This window comes from Triplophysa rosa, linkage group LG17 (genome assembly GCF_024868665.1).
Source record: "Triplophysa rosa linkage group LG17, Trosa_1v2, whole genome shotgun sequence".
In the NCBI taxonomy this organism is placed as follows: Eukaryota; Metazoa; Chordata; class Actinopteri; order Cypriniformes; family Nemacheilidae; genus Triplophysa; species Triplophysa rosa.
The window spans coordinates 10,621,451-10,638,224 of record NC_079906.1 but is presented as its reverse complement, the minus strand read 5'-3'; positions in this window follow the sequence as shown (position 1 = coordinate 10,638,224).

Sequence of the window (16,774 nt, the reverse complement as noted above, 5' to 3'; positions counted from 1 at the left end):
TTAATTGGCACGTCATGTAATTCGTTTAATTTCATTTTTCTAATCTTTAGGACTGAAACATTAATTGAAGGCATGGGTTGGCCACAGCAATTCACATTCAAGGTCAACTCCCCTCCCGGTTTAACACTTTATCATTGCCTTCAAACCAACAGCTAATGTTCAGCTGAGACATCGAATACTGACAGATGCGTGGAAAGCCTGTATGCCACAACCTGAGCAGGATGCGGCCCTCGGATCAATTATTAATAAGAGTCTGTCACCTGCCAAATATATTTTGTGTTGACTTCCATCTATACCCGCCAAGGTTATAGAATTACAAGCCGTTTTTTAAAGATTTAAGACTCAGAAATGCTCAACTGGTTGAGTTATTAAAAGCGCTGAATTATTTTTTGCGGTGTAGACAACATATCGATTACTTTACACCATCGCGTTTCTTTCCTCTGCATGTGCAGTTTCTTTGATGGTCTGCAGCCTCACCTGCTTAATCCTGATCACGTGGTCCTGATCGATCGTGCTACTAGATTATGGAGGACGTTGTTTGGAGGACCTTGACATAATAAACTGCACTTTAACAAAAGCCTGTTTGTCATGTCCATGCCTGTAGATGATTTCTGGTGGAGTTTTCTGTATGCCGTTGTTGGAAGGTAGCAACTTTTCATCTGAGAGGAATCAATTAATCGATGTTCATTGATTTAATCACTCAGTACCTGATACTTTGATAATGAATCTGTAAATCAGCATAATTAAAACAAGAAGAAATGTAGTTTATTGGTTACAGTTACCAAGAAATGGCCTTTCATTAAGGCAGTTCATTACTTGATTCACAAAGGGATAACTCATCCAAAAGTAAACATTCTTGTATCATTTATTCCACATCATGTCATTCCAAACCTGTATGAATTACTTTCTTCTGTGGAACACAAAAGAAGATAATTTGAGAAATGTCTCATTAGTTGTGTCCATACAATGGGAATCAATGGGAGCCAATGTTGTTTGGATACCAAAATATCTTCTATGATGTTCTGCAGAAGAAAGAAAGGTTTAGAACATACAGTAAGGGTGAGTAAATGATATAAGAGTTTTCCATTTTTGGGTGAACTATCCCTTTAAGATCAAAATTCACATCATCCACGGTTATCCAGTGATACGGCTGAACACAAGGATCTTAATGGGACCCCTCTTATCACAGAGCTCAGGATAAAATTCCCAGTTGGCCCTTTCTGAAAATGGCTCCAGGCTTCAGAAGATCTAACAGGAAAACATTCTGTCTTTCTGGACAAAACAATTACTTGGAGCTTCTCTGAAATACTCAGAGACCAAGTTGACTCATGCGGTTTTGAAGCCAGTATGTGTTTACTTGTAAGCATAAAAACTAAAGATAGATGTGTTGATTGATTTTGAGTTTTGCTCAAATAAATGGATATACCAGACGAAGTAAAAGTTTGGGTTTGGATAGGAAAGACCTTGGCTGTCGTTTCTGTTTATGTGGGAAAGAAAGAATGTTTCGGCTGATGCTTTTGCAGACTTTAAAGAAGGATTGAGAGGCTCTTGAGAGGGATTGTGCTCTTGAATGCAGTGACGTCAATAGCAGTTCATGATGTGCTGGAGGAGCTCGAGCTTTATTGTGATATGAGTTTCTCATTGGAGGAAAAACGACAGCACATCTGAGATTATAACTAGTGTAGGTACAAGTGCCACTAAGAAAACAACCTTTTTTCATTGAGCATTGCACATCTCCAGGCAGACTTCTATTATTACTCTGATTCGCAGAAGTGGCTGTGCATCGAGTGCATTCCTGCTTCCCTTGAAGAGGAGGCACCGATCGCCACTGGTACACAGACATACAGTATATTATGTAAACTCAAACTTTTCTCTACAGCTCTAGATATGACATGTGCTCTGTTTCTAGGTTAACAAACTGAGAAAATTTGTACAAATCGCCCATGTTAAGTGTAAAAATGCATGCACTTTGGGACATTCTTAAAGCATGCTGGATTAACATGGATCATTAGTTTTTGCATAGACTTATGAAGCACATGCCAACTCAAGTGCATGTTTTTTTTATTAAAGTCAAAGTATGGCATTGCAAATACGGATATTCAAGTTTCATTTCTATCTTTTGATCAAATTATGGTGATGACATAATATGAAATACATTAAGATAAGTGCCATACCAGTAATAAATAAGATAAGTGCCAGAACAGAAGTACACTGTGGATTTTTAGACTCCACATTGTGGATTTTTGGATTTTACTACTCATTTTTTGTGTTTTGCACACAAAAGGAAATAAAAAAGACATAAAAATATAAATAACAAATAGAAGATTTTTAATTGTAGCACTATTTACTGACGTTATGGTCATTAGATTCTGAACAGGATGGTCTGCACGCCTCCAGAGTACACAGAGATAGACAAAACAATTTGGTATTATTGCGCAGGTAGTTTATACACCCCTTTTTTGGAAGCAGTATGTTTTACCTGGGGAAACATTGGATTCACCTGATTGCAGAAAGCCAGATCAGAAGAACAGAAAATGCAGACTCAGTTCACAAAAAATAAAATAGAACTGGACAGGTCTGTTTATATGAATATAAACTGTTTTATACATTTTCCCCACACAGTTAAAGTGATACTTCACCCAAAAATAAAAATTCTCCATTATTTTATCACCCTCTTGTCATTTCAAACCTGTACGACTTTCTTTCTTCTGCAGAGCACAAAAGAAGATCATTTTTGCACCCATTGAATGGCACTGGTTTTGTGTTTATACAATAGAAGTTCTGTCGTGACAACTCTCGGAGGGTTTAGCATGACAGTGTACAGTACATGACATATAAATGTATTTGGTCTTGGCGGAATAGATCTGCTACGCTGCTGCGGCGGTGCAAGTACAGAGACTTGCTACTGCCAATACATCCACAACATGCTGCTGCACATATATACAGTATCTCACAGAAGTGCGTACACCCCTCACATTTTTGTAAATATTTTATTATATCTTTTCATGTGACAACACTGAAGAAATTAAACTTTGGTACAATGTAAAGTAGTGAGTGTACAGCTTTGTCCCCTCAAAATAACTCAACACACAGCCATTAATGTCTAAACCGCTGGCAACAAAAGTGAGTACCAAAGTATCAATATTTTGTGTGGCCACCATTATTTTCAAGAACCGCCTTAACCCTCTTGGGTATGGAGTTCACCAGAGCTTCACAGGTTGCCACTGAAGTCCTCTTCCACTCCTCCATGATGACATCACAGAGCTGGTGGATGTTAGAGACCTTGCGCTCCTCCATCTTCCATTTGAGGATGCCCCACAGATGCTCAATAGGGTTTAGGTCTGGAGACATGCTTGGCCAGTCCATCACCTTTACACTCAGCTTCTTTTGGGGTCGTTATCACATTGGAATACTGCCCTGCGGCCCAGTCTCCGAAGGGAGGGATCATGCTCTGCTTCAGTATCTCACAGTATATGTTGGCATTCATGGTTCCCTCAATGAACTGTAGCTCCCCAGTGTCGGCAGCACTCATGCAGCCCCAGACCATGACACTCCCACCACCATGCTTGACTGTAGGCAAGACACGCTTGTCGTTGTACTCCTCACCTGGTTGCCACCGCACACGCTTGACACCATCTGAACCAAATAAGTTTATCTCGGTCTCATCAGACCACATGGCATAGTTCCAGTAATCCATGTCCTTAGTCTGCTTGTCTTCAGCAAACTGTTTGCGGGTTTTCTTGTGCATCATCTTTAGAAGAGGCTTCCTTCTGGGACGACAGCCATGCAGACCAATATGATGCAGTGTGCGGCATATAGTCTGAGCACTGACAGGCTGACCCCCCACTCCTTCAACCTCTGCAGCAATGCTGGCAGCACTCATACGTCTATTTCCCAAAGACAACCTCTGGATATGACGCTGAGCACGGGCACTCAACTTCTTTGGTCGACCATGGCGAGGCCTGTTCTGAGTGGAACCTGTCCTGTTAAACCGCTGTATGGTCTTGGCCACCGTGCTGCAGCTCAGTTTCAGGGTCTTGGCAATCTTCTTATAGCCTACACTGTAAAAAATGATTTGTTGTTTTTTGTTGTTTCAACTTAAAAAAATAAGTTACCTTGTTGCCTTAAAATTTTAAGTTAGTTCAACTTAAAAATATTAGTTCACTTAATGAATTTGTTGCAAACTCATTGTGTTGACTAATATTTTTAAGTTGAACTAACTTAAAATTTTAAGGCAACAAGGTAACTTATTTTTTTAAGTTGAAACAACAAAAAACAACAAATTTATGGAGATGCAGATTTCATTTTCCAACAGGACTTGGCACCTGCACAGGTGCAAAGCTACCAGTACCTGGTTTAAGGACCATGGTATCCCTGTTCTTAATTGGCCAGCAAACTCGCCTGACCTTAACCCCATAGAAAATCTATGGGGTATTGTGAAGAGGAAGATGCGATATGCCAGACCCAACAATGCAGAAGAGCTGAAGGCCACTATCAGAGCAACCTGGCCTCTCATAACACCTGAGCAGTGCCACAGACTGATCCACTCCATGCCACGCCGCATTGCTGCAGTAATTCAGGCAAAAGGAGCCCCAACTAAGTATTGAGTGCTGTACATGCTCATACTTTTCATCTTCATACTTTTCAGTTGGCCAAGATTTCTAAAAATCCTTTCTTTGTATTGGTCTTAAGTAATATTCTAATTTTCTGAGATACTGAATTTGGGGTTTTCATTAGTTGTCAGTTATAATCATCAAATTAAAAGAAATAAACATTTGAAATATATCAGTCTGTGTGTAATGAATGAATATAATATACAAGTTTCCATTTTTTAATGGAATTAGTGAAATAAATCAACTTTTTGATGATATTCTAATTATATGACCAGCACCTGTATACTGTATAAAATTGTATAGCTACATATTAAACATCCACTATTTATTTTGTGCCTTTAAAGACAGACTTCAATTCAAATGATGTCTGTACCATTAAAGCAGTAATTACAGCTCTAAAATACCTCAAGGGAAGCTAAATGTTCTTGCTGCTGAAGGATGTTATTTCATTAAATGATTGACTGCGAAGCCTTTCATTGTGTGTTTTTTCAAAGTCTCTGAGTGCTTGGATTCTTTGCTCTTTTTAATGCCCATTTTATTCTTTTCTGGTCCAATTTTCACGGATTTCGAAAGTGATCTATGCAGTGCTCTTTCAGCGCAGGGTGAAGTACTGCGTTCTTTATTCTTTCTTTCTCACACCCACATTGTCCTCCCACCATTCCTTCTTTCTTCATTAAATGTGGTCATGCTTTACATTAAGTGCTCATGATAGAGTGTAATTACATAAGAACTAAGTAATACCAATGAAAACAAATACTTAAATGTAAACAATTAATGCCTGTAATTGCACATTATTTTTCCATTTAAAATAATTATGTTAACAGACTTAATGTGTAAAATTTACCTGAAAGGTTTAGGAATGTGTGGAAATATATGAATCCCCATGTCATTCAGAACCTGTATATGACTCTTTCTTCGGTGAAACACAAAATAAGATATTTTGAGAGATGTCTCAGTGGTGTTTTTTTCCATACAGTGGAAGTCAATGGGGACCAATGTTTGGTTACTAATGTTCTTCAAAATATCTTCTTTTGTGTTCTGTAGAAAAAAGAAAGTCATACATGTCTGAAATGACATAAGGGCATTGACATTGTTGAGCAAACTATTCTGTAAAAAAGAACAATAAAAGACTAAAACTTCACTACACATCAAAATCGCCAGTGTTAAAAAATTCAAATTAACACTCACAGTGTTTATATAATCCACACTTTGAGAGTGTGGATTATATATACACTGTGTGTGTTAATTTGACCTTTTTTAACACTGGCGATTTTACTGTGCTTTAACTCATTTAAACTAACATTTATTCTCTACACAGTGAAATGTCAATATCTCTCGAAGATTCGCATTTACATAAAGGATTTTCCCCCTCATATGAGTTTGGTTCTTCATGTACTCCTACACTTCCTTACTCTCTTTTCTCTTTCTTGCCCTCCTCGAGATTTCTCTTTACACCGAGTTCCTCACTGTCTGCACCCATAAGGCTCCATTCTTTTTGAACTTCAGGAAGAAGAACTCGCATGGGGGACTCATACCTCTTAAAAGGATAGACTACAAAGAGCACAGACACAAGGCCCAGTGACTCTGAGCGGAGCAGGGAAGGGATTCGACGTATACGGGTTGGATCCTGTAATGATGGGATCATGGGATTGACTGGGTGGTGAAACTACTCCGCAGCTTCAAACAGAAAATGGCAGGACAAAAGTCTAATGAGAACAAAAACGAAGGGAAATGAGCCACTGCGTTGAGGGTTTGCTTTGAACTGGAGACGTATGAAGCTCAAGCGTATCTTTAGCGATTGTTACTGGGGGCGAATAGCAAACATTAGTGTGTAACTGAGGGGCCTTCCTAAAACCTTCCTCACTGGAAATTTGTAAACATTTTGCAAGATTTGTGCGATATTATGCATAAATATTAGTACGATTTGCTTTCGTGCCAGTGGCGTTAGGTTTAGCGGTGGGTATAGGAGAGGGGCTTCAGTATTGCATTTTTCTAATAATCGTATGATTTTGTACGATTCACATCACACAAATTTATACAAATTAGCCACCTTGTTAAATAGTCTCCAGAATTCTCATGAGATCAAGTTGGATTACCAGTATTTCTATCTTTTTTTTAATAGTCTAAGGTCTATTGATAGCACTCATTTATCTGTCTTTATGCAAGGATTATGGGGTGAATGTCATGTCACGTAAGTAATCTATATTATGAGTATATGTCTCATGATTTTTAATGCGTCCCCAACATTGTTCCTACACCATTGACTGTTTGCCCATTACATTCAAGTATGATCTTGTCTATTAAAGGTGAAGTGTTTCATTTTTGCACCTCTAACCGAATCAAATGAAATTTCCAAACATGAAATGTTTCCCAAACATTTAAGTCAAACAGGCACACACTCCAATCCCAAACGGACAGTTATTTTGGTCATACTGTGACATGTCAGATTGCTCACAGGGCAATGTTTTGAAAGCACCACAGAGCAGTGTTGGGTGTAACTAGTTACTAAGTAATTAGTTACTGTAATTTAATTACTTTTCCCTTGAAAAAGTAAAGTAAGGGATTACTCTTATGTTTTCTGTAATTTAATTACAGTTACTTCTGATGTAATTAAACTAAATACTTTGTGTAATATATGTGTGTGCAATAGTGGAATTGACATCAAAATTCAAAGTCTAACTTTAAAATCCGTGCTTTAATGTATAATTCTCACATTTGTAATTAATAATACTACTTTATGTAGTTTTATATTATTTATTTTCATGCGTTTCATGTCTATCCTTGAATCACTTAACTCATCAAGGTTGATGTAGAATATAGAAAGTAATTAGTAATAAGTAATTAAATACTTTTTGGAGAGAGTAATTTGTACAGTAATCTAATTACATTATCGAATATGTAATTAGTAACTAGTAATTAATTACTTTTTCAGAGTAACTTACCCAACACTGCCACAGAGCAACCATGCTCGTCATTTTTGCTAGTAAACTGGGAAAACATAAAATGACACTCTTTACCTTTAATTCCACCCATAATGACAGCACAATATTGAGTGTATGTAAGAGCTCTCCTGGAAACAAGTACGCTCATTCTGAAAATGAGTTAGGTTCAGTGATGAAGTGGTTGTGTCCTGTGCAATACACTCTGAATAGAGTTGCACCCATCACAGCTGAAATGAGAAAGCCTGTCTTTTAATGGCCTCCTCTAGTGGTTTTCACATGGTACATCGATCTAAAATAATAGAAATAATCATAGCATAATTGGAGGCAAGCATTGTCTGTTTTAAATCGGTTTACTGTAAGTTGTGTGATTTACAGTGTGATTAAATGGTTTGGAGTCCAGTAAGTCATTCATGCAAGGAAATACCTATGAGATCGTTTGTGTAATGGTGACTAATGGAAAATAAAAAATAAATGTTATGAATAAAATATCATACCATATATTAAATCATCTCTGAAGATATATTATAATTTGTGTGCATAATGCTATTTAGAATGTTTTACACCCACATGGTTCTATTGTATAGAAAATAAAATTCACTATTATTTCATTTGTTGAGGTTCTGCTTTATATGCATTGGTAATGATATGAGCCTTTGAGCAATAAGCATTTAAGTCTGTATCATGCTGAACACAAAAAAAAGATATGTAGAAGAATGTTTGTATCCAAACAGTTCTGGGGCACTGTTGACCTCCATAGTAGGAAAAAAGTACTATGGTAGTCAATGGTGCCCCAGAAATGTTTAGTTTCCCATATGTCTTCTTTTGTGCTCATCAGAACAAAGACATTTATACAGTTTTGGAACAACTTAAGGGCAAATAAATGATGACCAAATTTTTATTTTTGGGCGAGTTATATCCCTTTAAAGGAACAGTTCACCCAAAAAGAAACATTCTGTCATCAGTTAATCACCCTCAAGTTGTTCCAAAACTATATTCATTTCTTTGTTCTGATAAACACAAAAGGAGACATTTTGAAGAAGGCTTGTAACCTACAGTTCTTGGCCACCATTGACTACCATAGTAGAAGAATGTATGAAAGCAAACAGGTCAAGAACTGTTTGGTTATAAGCATTCTTCTAAATATCTTTCTCTGTGTTTATCAGAACAAAGAAATTCATACAGATTTGGAACAACTCGAGGGTGAGTAAATGACGACAGATTTGATGATGGTGATTTTTATTTTAGGGTAAACTGTCCCTTCAATTGCATAAGTCATATGGACTACAGTAGTGTTCTTTGCATTACCATATGACCATGAGATTTTTCAAAATCTCTTTTTTTGTGTGTGTTCCACAGATCGATAAAAAAGTAAAGAAGTTTCAAGTTATCCAGTAAGTTTGAGGCAGTCGTGGCCTAATGGTTAGAGTGTCGGACTCGTGACCAGAAGGTTGCCGGTTCGATTCTCAGAAGACTGAGTAACAACTGAGGTGCCCTTGAGCAAGTAAGCACCTTACTTTCTCCCCGGGCACTGCAGTGATAGCTGCCCACTGCTCCGGGTGTACGTGTGTTCACGACTTGCTGTGCGTGTGTTCACTACTCACTGGATGGGTTAAATGCAGAGGTCACATTTCGGGTATGGGTCACCATACCTGACAAATAAGTCACTTTCACTAAATACAGATTTTTTTCCTTTTGGGAACCGTTCCTTTCGCTGGTCAAACAACTAATGGAGCACCAACGCTCTATGATGACACTCACAGGCATGCAAACTATCTTATTAAAAGCAATGAGTTTGAGATCAATAAGCTTTCTCAGTCCTTTCCCTGACATCCCCGACGTTCATTGAAGGGTTTCCTTTAAGAGAACATCTCAGTATGCCTCGGTACAGAACATTGCACCACAGAAATGTGACTTGTGCAGAAGATTACCCTGAATGCAGTTTTCACCTCATACAAGGTAAGACGAGATCATTAGTGCTGTATTGCAATAAATAACAATGAACTTTAAAGTCATTCATAGTTTATTATTAATTTGCATCAGTTTGCAAAGACAATTTGCAAGTGACTTTTAGTAGCCTTCACTAATTGCTAGAACAAGTCCCCTAGGAGTTACAGTGTGATAAGTGCTTTGGGACACAAATGTATGAGAGCAGAGTTATGATCTCAGGTGACACGTGTGTAGGTCTCAAACTCACAACCTTGTTTGTAACTTTTGATTGTTTACAAGACAACAAAGGTAAGTTTTTCTGTTTGCATTTTCAAAAAGCTTTTACATGTCAATTTTGTCAAATCGAAATAGAGTAAAAAGCTATATTATGCATGCCAGGCCAGTAGTTGGTGATGTCACAGTTTTGCGTTTTCACAGTTTACACCACGGCATCGTTGCACTTCAAAACCCAATTTCAAAAGTTTGCATTTTCAACAAACTCATTGTGCTCAGTCAATTCAAATTTCGTGAAAATAGGTTCACTCAATCTACTTGCATTGGGACTACTTTTTTTGTTCACATGTACTATACATCAATGAAAATGACCTTGTGGATGTTATGTTTAAATCACATTACCCATCCTTTTAATTATGCTGTTTATTTGATTTAGCGCTGCACTAATTTAATATATTTGTAACAAATTACTGCAACTAGGGAGGGGATTTTCAGTTCCCAGCATGCTTTGCGTGGCACTGCATGGAGAAAGTAAATATGTATATTAATGTAGGTGTTATTTTATGTGTTTTTTAACAAAGAGAAGATGGGAGACATGTTCGTTTTTAACGTTCTATTATGCTGGGAATTTAGCTTGTCAACAGGCAACATGTAAAAATTGTTTATTGCTTATCAAAAATATGCTGACATGTGCTTTAGGAAAGTACTCAAAACTATTGTGTTTTATGCTATTCTGTTTACTGTCCTATGGGGCCCTATTTTAACGATCTAAGCGCATGGTCTAAAGTGCAAGGCGGAGGTGCACTCGGGGCGTGTCCGAATCCACTTTTGCTAGTTTACCGACGGGAAAACGGTCAGCGTGCATGGTTTAAACGGGTTTTCCCGATTCTCTTAATGAGTAATGGGTGTTTTTTGTAATGTGCAGTAAACCAACCAGAGTCTCATCTCTCATTCCCTTTAAGAGCCAGTTGTGCTCGAGCCATGGCGGATTCGCGTGCGTGAGGTTAAAGCGGCCATTCCCTGTGATGCCAATTTTCAAACTTTAGTTAGTGTGTAATGTTGCTGTTAGAGCATAAACAATATCTTCAAAATGATAAAGCTCAAAGTTCAATGCCAAGCGAGATATTGTCTTTAACAGAATTCGCTTTTCAAGGACTACAGAGAACGACTGGAATCGGACTACAGCCCTATACTTCCTGGGTACATGATGTCACTATTCTGCATTTTTGAAAAACATCCGCCCAAAGGAATACGCCAAAAAAGGGGCGAGGCCTTCCATAAAGAAGAGGAAGAGCCGCTGGAGTAGTGTTCGGTTATCAGACATTGTAAACATTTGACTGAGCTTGTGCAATTAATTACTTTCACTTTCATCACAGTCCTACAGCTGGTAATAAGAATTCAGCTACACACATTCTAAGATAACCAACAGTCAAATAACAGCTTCCATGACTTTAACATCGGCTGTGAAAGCTGTTCTGTGTAACACACTGATAGTGTGTGTGTGTGTGCGTGTGTGCGTGTGTGTGTGTGTGTGTGTGTGTGTGTGTGCGCGCATACCTCTAAAACACTTCTATGAAATGTTCTTGAAGTCCTATCTGCTTACAAATGTCTCCTGGTCAATCTGCTTGTTTTATTATGCAACTTAGGTCCAATATAAGAAGGCAAAACTAACGCTTCTGTTATTAGTTTTAATTAATATAACCGGTCTGACCCAATCGTCCGGTGTCATTTCCCTCGCTATATTAGGAAACAAATCGCGATCTCTAACAAAGATTGACGTTTGCACATGCACTAGCAGACCTCCGTTACACTTGGATCGATCCTCGTGTGTTTAACTGATGAAGTGAAGTTGACGCCATTGTTACTGTTTATTGCTAAAAGCCAAAGCTTATGAATACACGTGCACTGAGAGGGGGACCGACCAATCACAACAGCCTGAGAAACGTAAGCTCGCTGATAGGTATGGGTGGGACATCTTCAGACACACGCTCTAAAGCGGGGAACCAATCACGACAGACCTGGTCAGCTTTACCAATCAGAGCGTTTCGGAAGGAGGGATATAGACCGGAAGAAATCCAGTCGTTTTGTAAGAGGGACAGCGGTGAACAATAGACTTGAAATATGTGAAATATAAAGCGTTTTTAAAACTAGAAACATGAACATCCATTGTTAAACACCCCAAAAACATAGCCAAAGCTTCAAAAACAGCAAAAGAATGGCTCCTTTAAAGCGCGCGTGCAGACCATCTACAGGACAACCTATTTCTGTATGTACACAATAATAATCTTTTACATTGTAATCCATTTCTTTTTTTTTTATTTGGCATGTTTGTGTGCTGCTGCGCTTCCCTCTGTCTAATAAGTAAAGTGAAAGCGCGTTGTGGACCCGCCCAGAGGCGCATTTTCTACTAACGCGCCCTTTAAATAAAAAGAAATTGCGCCATTGACAGGTTTGAGTTGGTCTATGGCGCAGTCTATTTTCAGTTCCTCAAAATAGCAACGCGCCAACAATGCGCCTGAAAACACCTCTTTTTTAGACCAGCCCAGCAAGAATGAGCGCAAATGCATTTGCTATTTAACCAACGCGGCGCAGGACGGGAAAATGAGAACTGCGTCGGGCTGAAACTAGCAAAAACAATTGCTGCGCCTTTCACCGCATTGCGCCGAGTGTACGATAGGGCCCATAAAGTCGTGGGAGATCTCTTTTTAGAGTTATATTACAAGCTGTTCACACATTGTCAAAAAAGCAATTTATACATTTTTGTTGTATAGTCATCGTTTTACCAAATAATTAGTATTTATAGTGTTGCAATAAGAAATAAAGAATACTGTTTGTCACAGGCAATAGGCTAAGTTTGCGCGTGAACTCCATTTGAAATCAGAGCGTTCCCTTACCAAGACTTTTAAGTATCCGCAAATGAACTGCACTGTCAGCCTTCTTGGAATGTCTTAATGAGGAAAATCTTGCAAATTTCCCTTCATTCTCCGCATCCCAAGGATACTTTCCGCTACATCAAATATTGTTTACTCTTAACGCTTGATTTGCATCCTGATGCTGCTCTGCTCATTGGACATCGAGTGGAAATTTCATGCAAATGAGGGGAATCTTCACACTAATTTGTTTGAAGCCCGTGTGCCCTGCATGCTTCTATTGTGCTGCTGAAGGGCTTTGATGTCATCAGGTAATTGCTCCCTTAGAACTGCGGACGTTCGGCTTTAGAGCATCTCCATGGTGACCAGCGCAGCTCAGACTGCCTACAAGTATCCGAATAGCTGTGTATTATTTCTTATGAATGGAGGAAAAGGACACAGCTTAAGCTACAGACATTTCTGTGCAGCATGAGAGGTCCAGTGCCATGCAGTGAAAGTGAAATAGTGAAATAGTGAATGCACTTTGGATGTTGATCTGACAGCTTTGGCCAGAGAACGGCTCTTTACACGTCTGAAATAAATTCTAGCATTGTACGCTGCATGTGGACAATTTAAATAGATTATCATATAATTATAGAACAAGACAATCTGCTGCCACAGTAATTATCAAAACAAACGTAAAGTGGTTCTTGCGTTACTCTACAGATAATAAATATAAGATAAAACTTTATTGGCCTGATTACCTAAGTAAAAGAGTTATACATTTAAAATGTATATATATATATATATAATTTTTTAATGAAAAAAAGTATATGTTGACATAATAAAAATTTTGTCTATACGGTTAATTTGAAAAATGTGACCATACACCTTGAGATTAAAAGAGTGTTAAAGGCATGGCAAAAGAGATCAGAGGCGTCATGCCCATTCAAACAGAAGGGGCACGTGCCCCTCAGATTTTTGAACAGTCAGTTTTGCATGCAACATCCAAATGACGAGTTAGGCATCTATTAATCAGTTGCGCGATTCTATAGAAAGAAACTGTATCAGTCATGTGCTGCGCCCTCATCATCTTTTGGACATTTTCGCCGTTTTGATCACGTACAGCATTTTATCAATCCGGCTACAGAAGCAACAGCGCTGGCTAATGATGCTATTCAGCGTCTGCGCGCGATCAGTAGCTCGGCTCACGGAAACACCCGCATTCCCGAAACCATAACAAGATTTTCAGACTCGTTCTACGCTAGTATGCGCCGTCGTTTAGGCAAAGCATTTGTCACCCACTGTCATTTAGACCCCGTGACCAAACGCTGGTGCAAGATCTGGACCTTTTTGACTTAAAGCGCGCGCTGCCCAAACCGATCCGTGTACGTCAGAAACTACTGTGAGAATGTGCTGCCTCGTATGCTTTTAAATGGCTCGTTGGTTTAGTCTGCACAGTCAAGCACACCTCTTGGCAGTTGGCATGCAGGTAGCATCGTTTAAAGTGAATAACTTTTATTTTACAGTATATCAACACTTCAATTTCATGGTGCAAAGACTGACAATACTCTTAAAGAAAATATATTTTCCTCTAAATTAACTATCAATAATTTATAAAATCAATACATAGAGTGGTATATTAGTTAAAATAATATATTAAATAATACATAAATATTTGACACTTTTCATTATGTAATATATTGCATTATATATTTTTGTTTCATCATAGAATGAATTTTATAATCGACAATAGATTTGTATTAAAGGCAGTTTAACAAAGGGTAACTAATTCTTCTTTTTTTTTGCTTTTACTTTTGTGCTCTATGTTCATTTGTATGCAAACAATTCAATTCAATTCAATTCAATTTTATTTATATAGCGCTTTTCACAATGTGCATTGTTCCAAAGCAGCTTTACAGGAGCAAATAAGAAAAACACAGAAAGGTAAAACACAGCACAGTGCATGGTGTTTATAGACCAAGCAAGATCATTATAATAAATAATATCTAATAAATAAATAAATGCAGTCTCCCGGTGAGCAAGCCAACACTGCACTGCTCTGCTGTGGCGAGGAACCCAAACTCCAATGATGAATAATGGAGAAAAAAAACCTTGGGAGAAACCAGGCTCAGCCAGGAGGGCCAGATCTCCTCTGACGTGTCATAGCTGCAATCAGTGACCCCGACCAAAGCCACCGAGCAACGTCCACGAAGAACAGGGAGAGCCCACGAGCCGCGACCCAGGAAGCCCCACCCGCCGAAACCGTGCAGGTCCAACCCGGTCCCATTCCGCGATCAACAACAGACAACAGAGGAACAACCAGGGAAAAGTAGTAATGGCATAATTAACTTTATTCCTCTGTTGTCCGACATCGACCACAAAACAAGACCAACCAGACCAGACCCACACAGTCCCAACAAATGAAACGCCCCGAACCACAACCAACAAGCCCCCCCACTCCCTACAACACCCACCCAGCTACCTCCAATCAAAGTCACTGAGTGCAGCCACAACTTCAAACTGCTGTCATGTGATGTAAGTTTAGCATTAAATATACCAAGTATTGTAAATTTAGCATTTATGTGACAGGTAATCCGTCTTTGCTCTCGGTTGGGGATGGAATTGTCTGAGCTGGGCCGGCCAGGTGGTCGCCTTTTTCTTGGGTGGTGATGGAATTGCCTTGGATGGAGCTGGATGGTCAGTCAGTCCGCAGGCTCTCGCAGGAGGATGGCACGGGATTTTCCGATGTAGCTGGCGTAATCTCTAGTTGTGGATGGGCATATGACGTTCATCTGGGCCTGGCGGAATTTCTCCCTACCTCGGGATGGGCATCCCGAGGCGAGGGCAGAAAGAGAAAGAGAATAATTAGCGTAGCTGCTGTTCATTAGCTATGTGTTAGTGAATGCTTGGCTGAAAAGATGTGTCTTTAATCTAGATTTAAATTGGGAGAGTGTGTCTGACCCTCGAATAGTATCGCGGAGGCTATTCCAGAGTTTAGGTGCTACGTATGAGAAAGCTCTACCCCCTTTGGTGGATTTAGTTATTCTAGGTGTTATCAAAAGTCTGGAGTTTTGAGATCTTAGAGAGCGTGATGGGTTGTAGTGTGGTACTCTGTACCACACAATAACTCTTTTACTACTAGCACAAAATTGCATACAAGATATTTGTTCTCAAAATACACCAGACTTTACCTTAAAATGTACATAATTTTCTTTTTACAATCAGATGGTTTGTGCGATGTTTTGAATACGCTTAAGAGATGTTCTCAATAACATTGCTTTAAATGTATGTATTTGTACGTACAGGACATGTTTCTCTGTGTTGTGCACACTGTGGCCCTTTAAAAAAAATAGGTGCATGACGCCCCTGAAAGAGACCGTTCCTAATTTCCATTTAATCGGCATTTCTAGATGTATTGTGGTCATTCCAGTCCAGTGTCTGTTGAATTTCAACTAAATGAAACCTCAGGGGTGACATAAAGTCATCCAACAGCAATGTGAAAGACTGACAGCATGACAAGACACATGAAAACTGTGACAAAAATCGGTGTTATCATGTAAAAAATAATTTAATTTTTTTTTCTAAATACATGTACAAATATTACTGTTGTATTGCTTAAAAGTGAATATGAACGTTTTCTTTGCCGTTTTTGAGGTCTGAAAAATACAGGGCATCTTTTCTGTTACTTGTTGCATTTGGACCTGTTTCTCCAGCTATACATGCAAATAGAAACAATATTTGTATTTGATATTTGGGAGAAATATTTGTTAGTATTTCACAAAATTATAATTTACCTAAACACATAAATAGTAAATTCAGAAAAAAGGGTTTTACATATGGTTATAGTAAAATTAATGGAATTCATAACTTTATCTCTCTTATGAGTCGTCTTCATTAAAAACGAATGTTTTCATTTATGATTCATGAGGCGTTTCATTGTTTTGTCAATTTGTTTATCGTTTAACAAGGATTGTTAAAATATTTTATACCTTTACAAATTATCCTCCAATCATAATTATTATTACTGTTTTAGATTTGATTATTATGCCATATATTCAATGTTTAAACTGATTGTTCACCTAAAACTGAAAATGATTTACTCACCTGTCATACTCACCAAACCGGTATGACCTTTTTCTTCTGTGTAACACAAAAGAGGATATTTTAAAGAACTGATCAAAACACTGGTCCCCATTTACTTCCATTG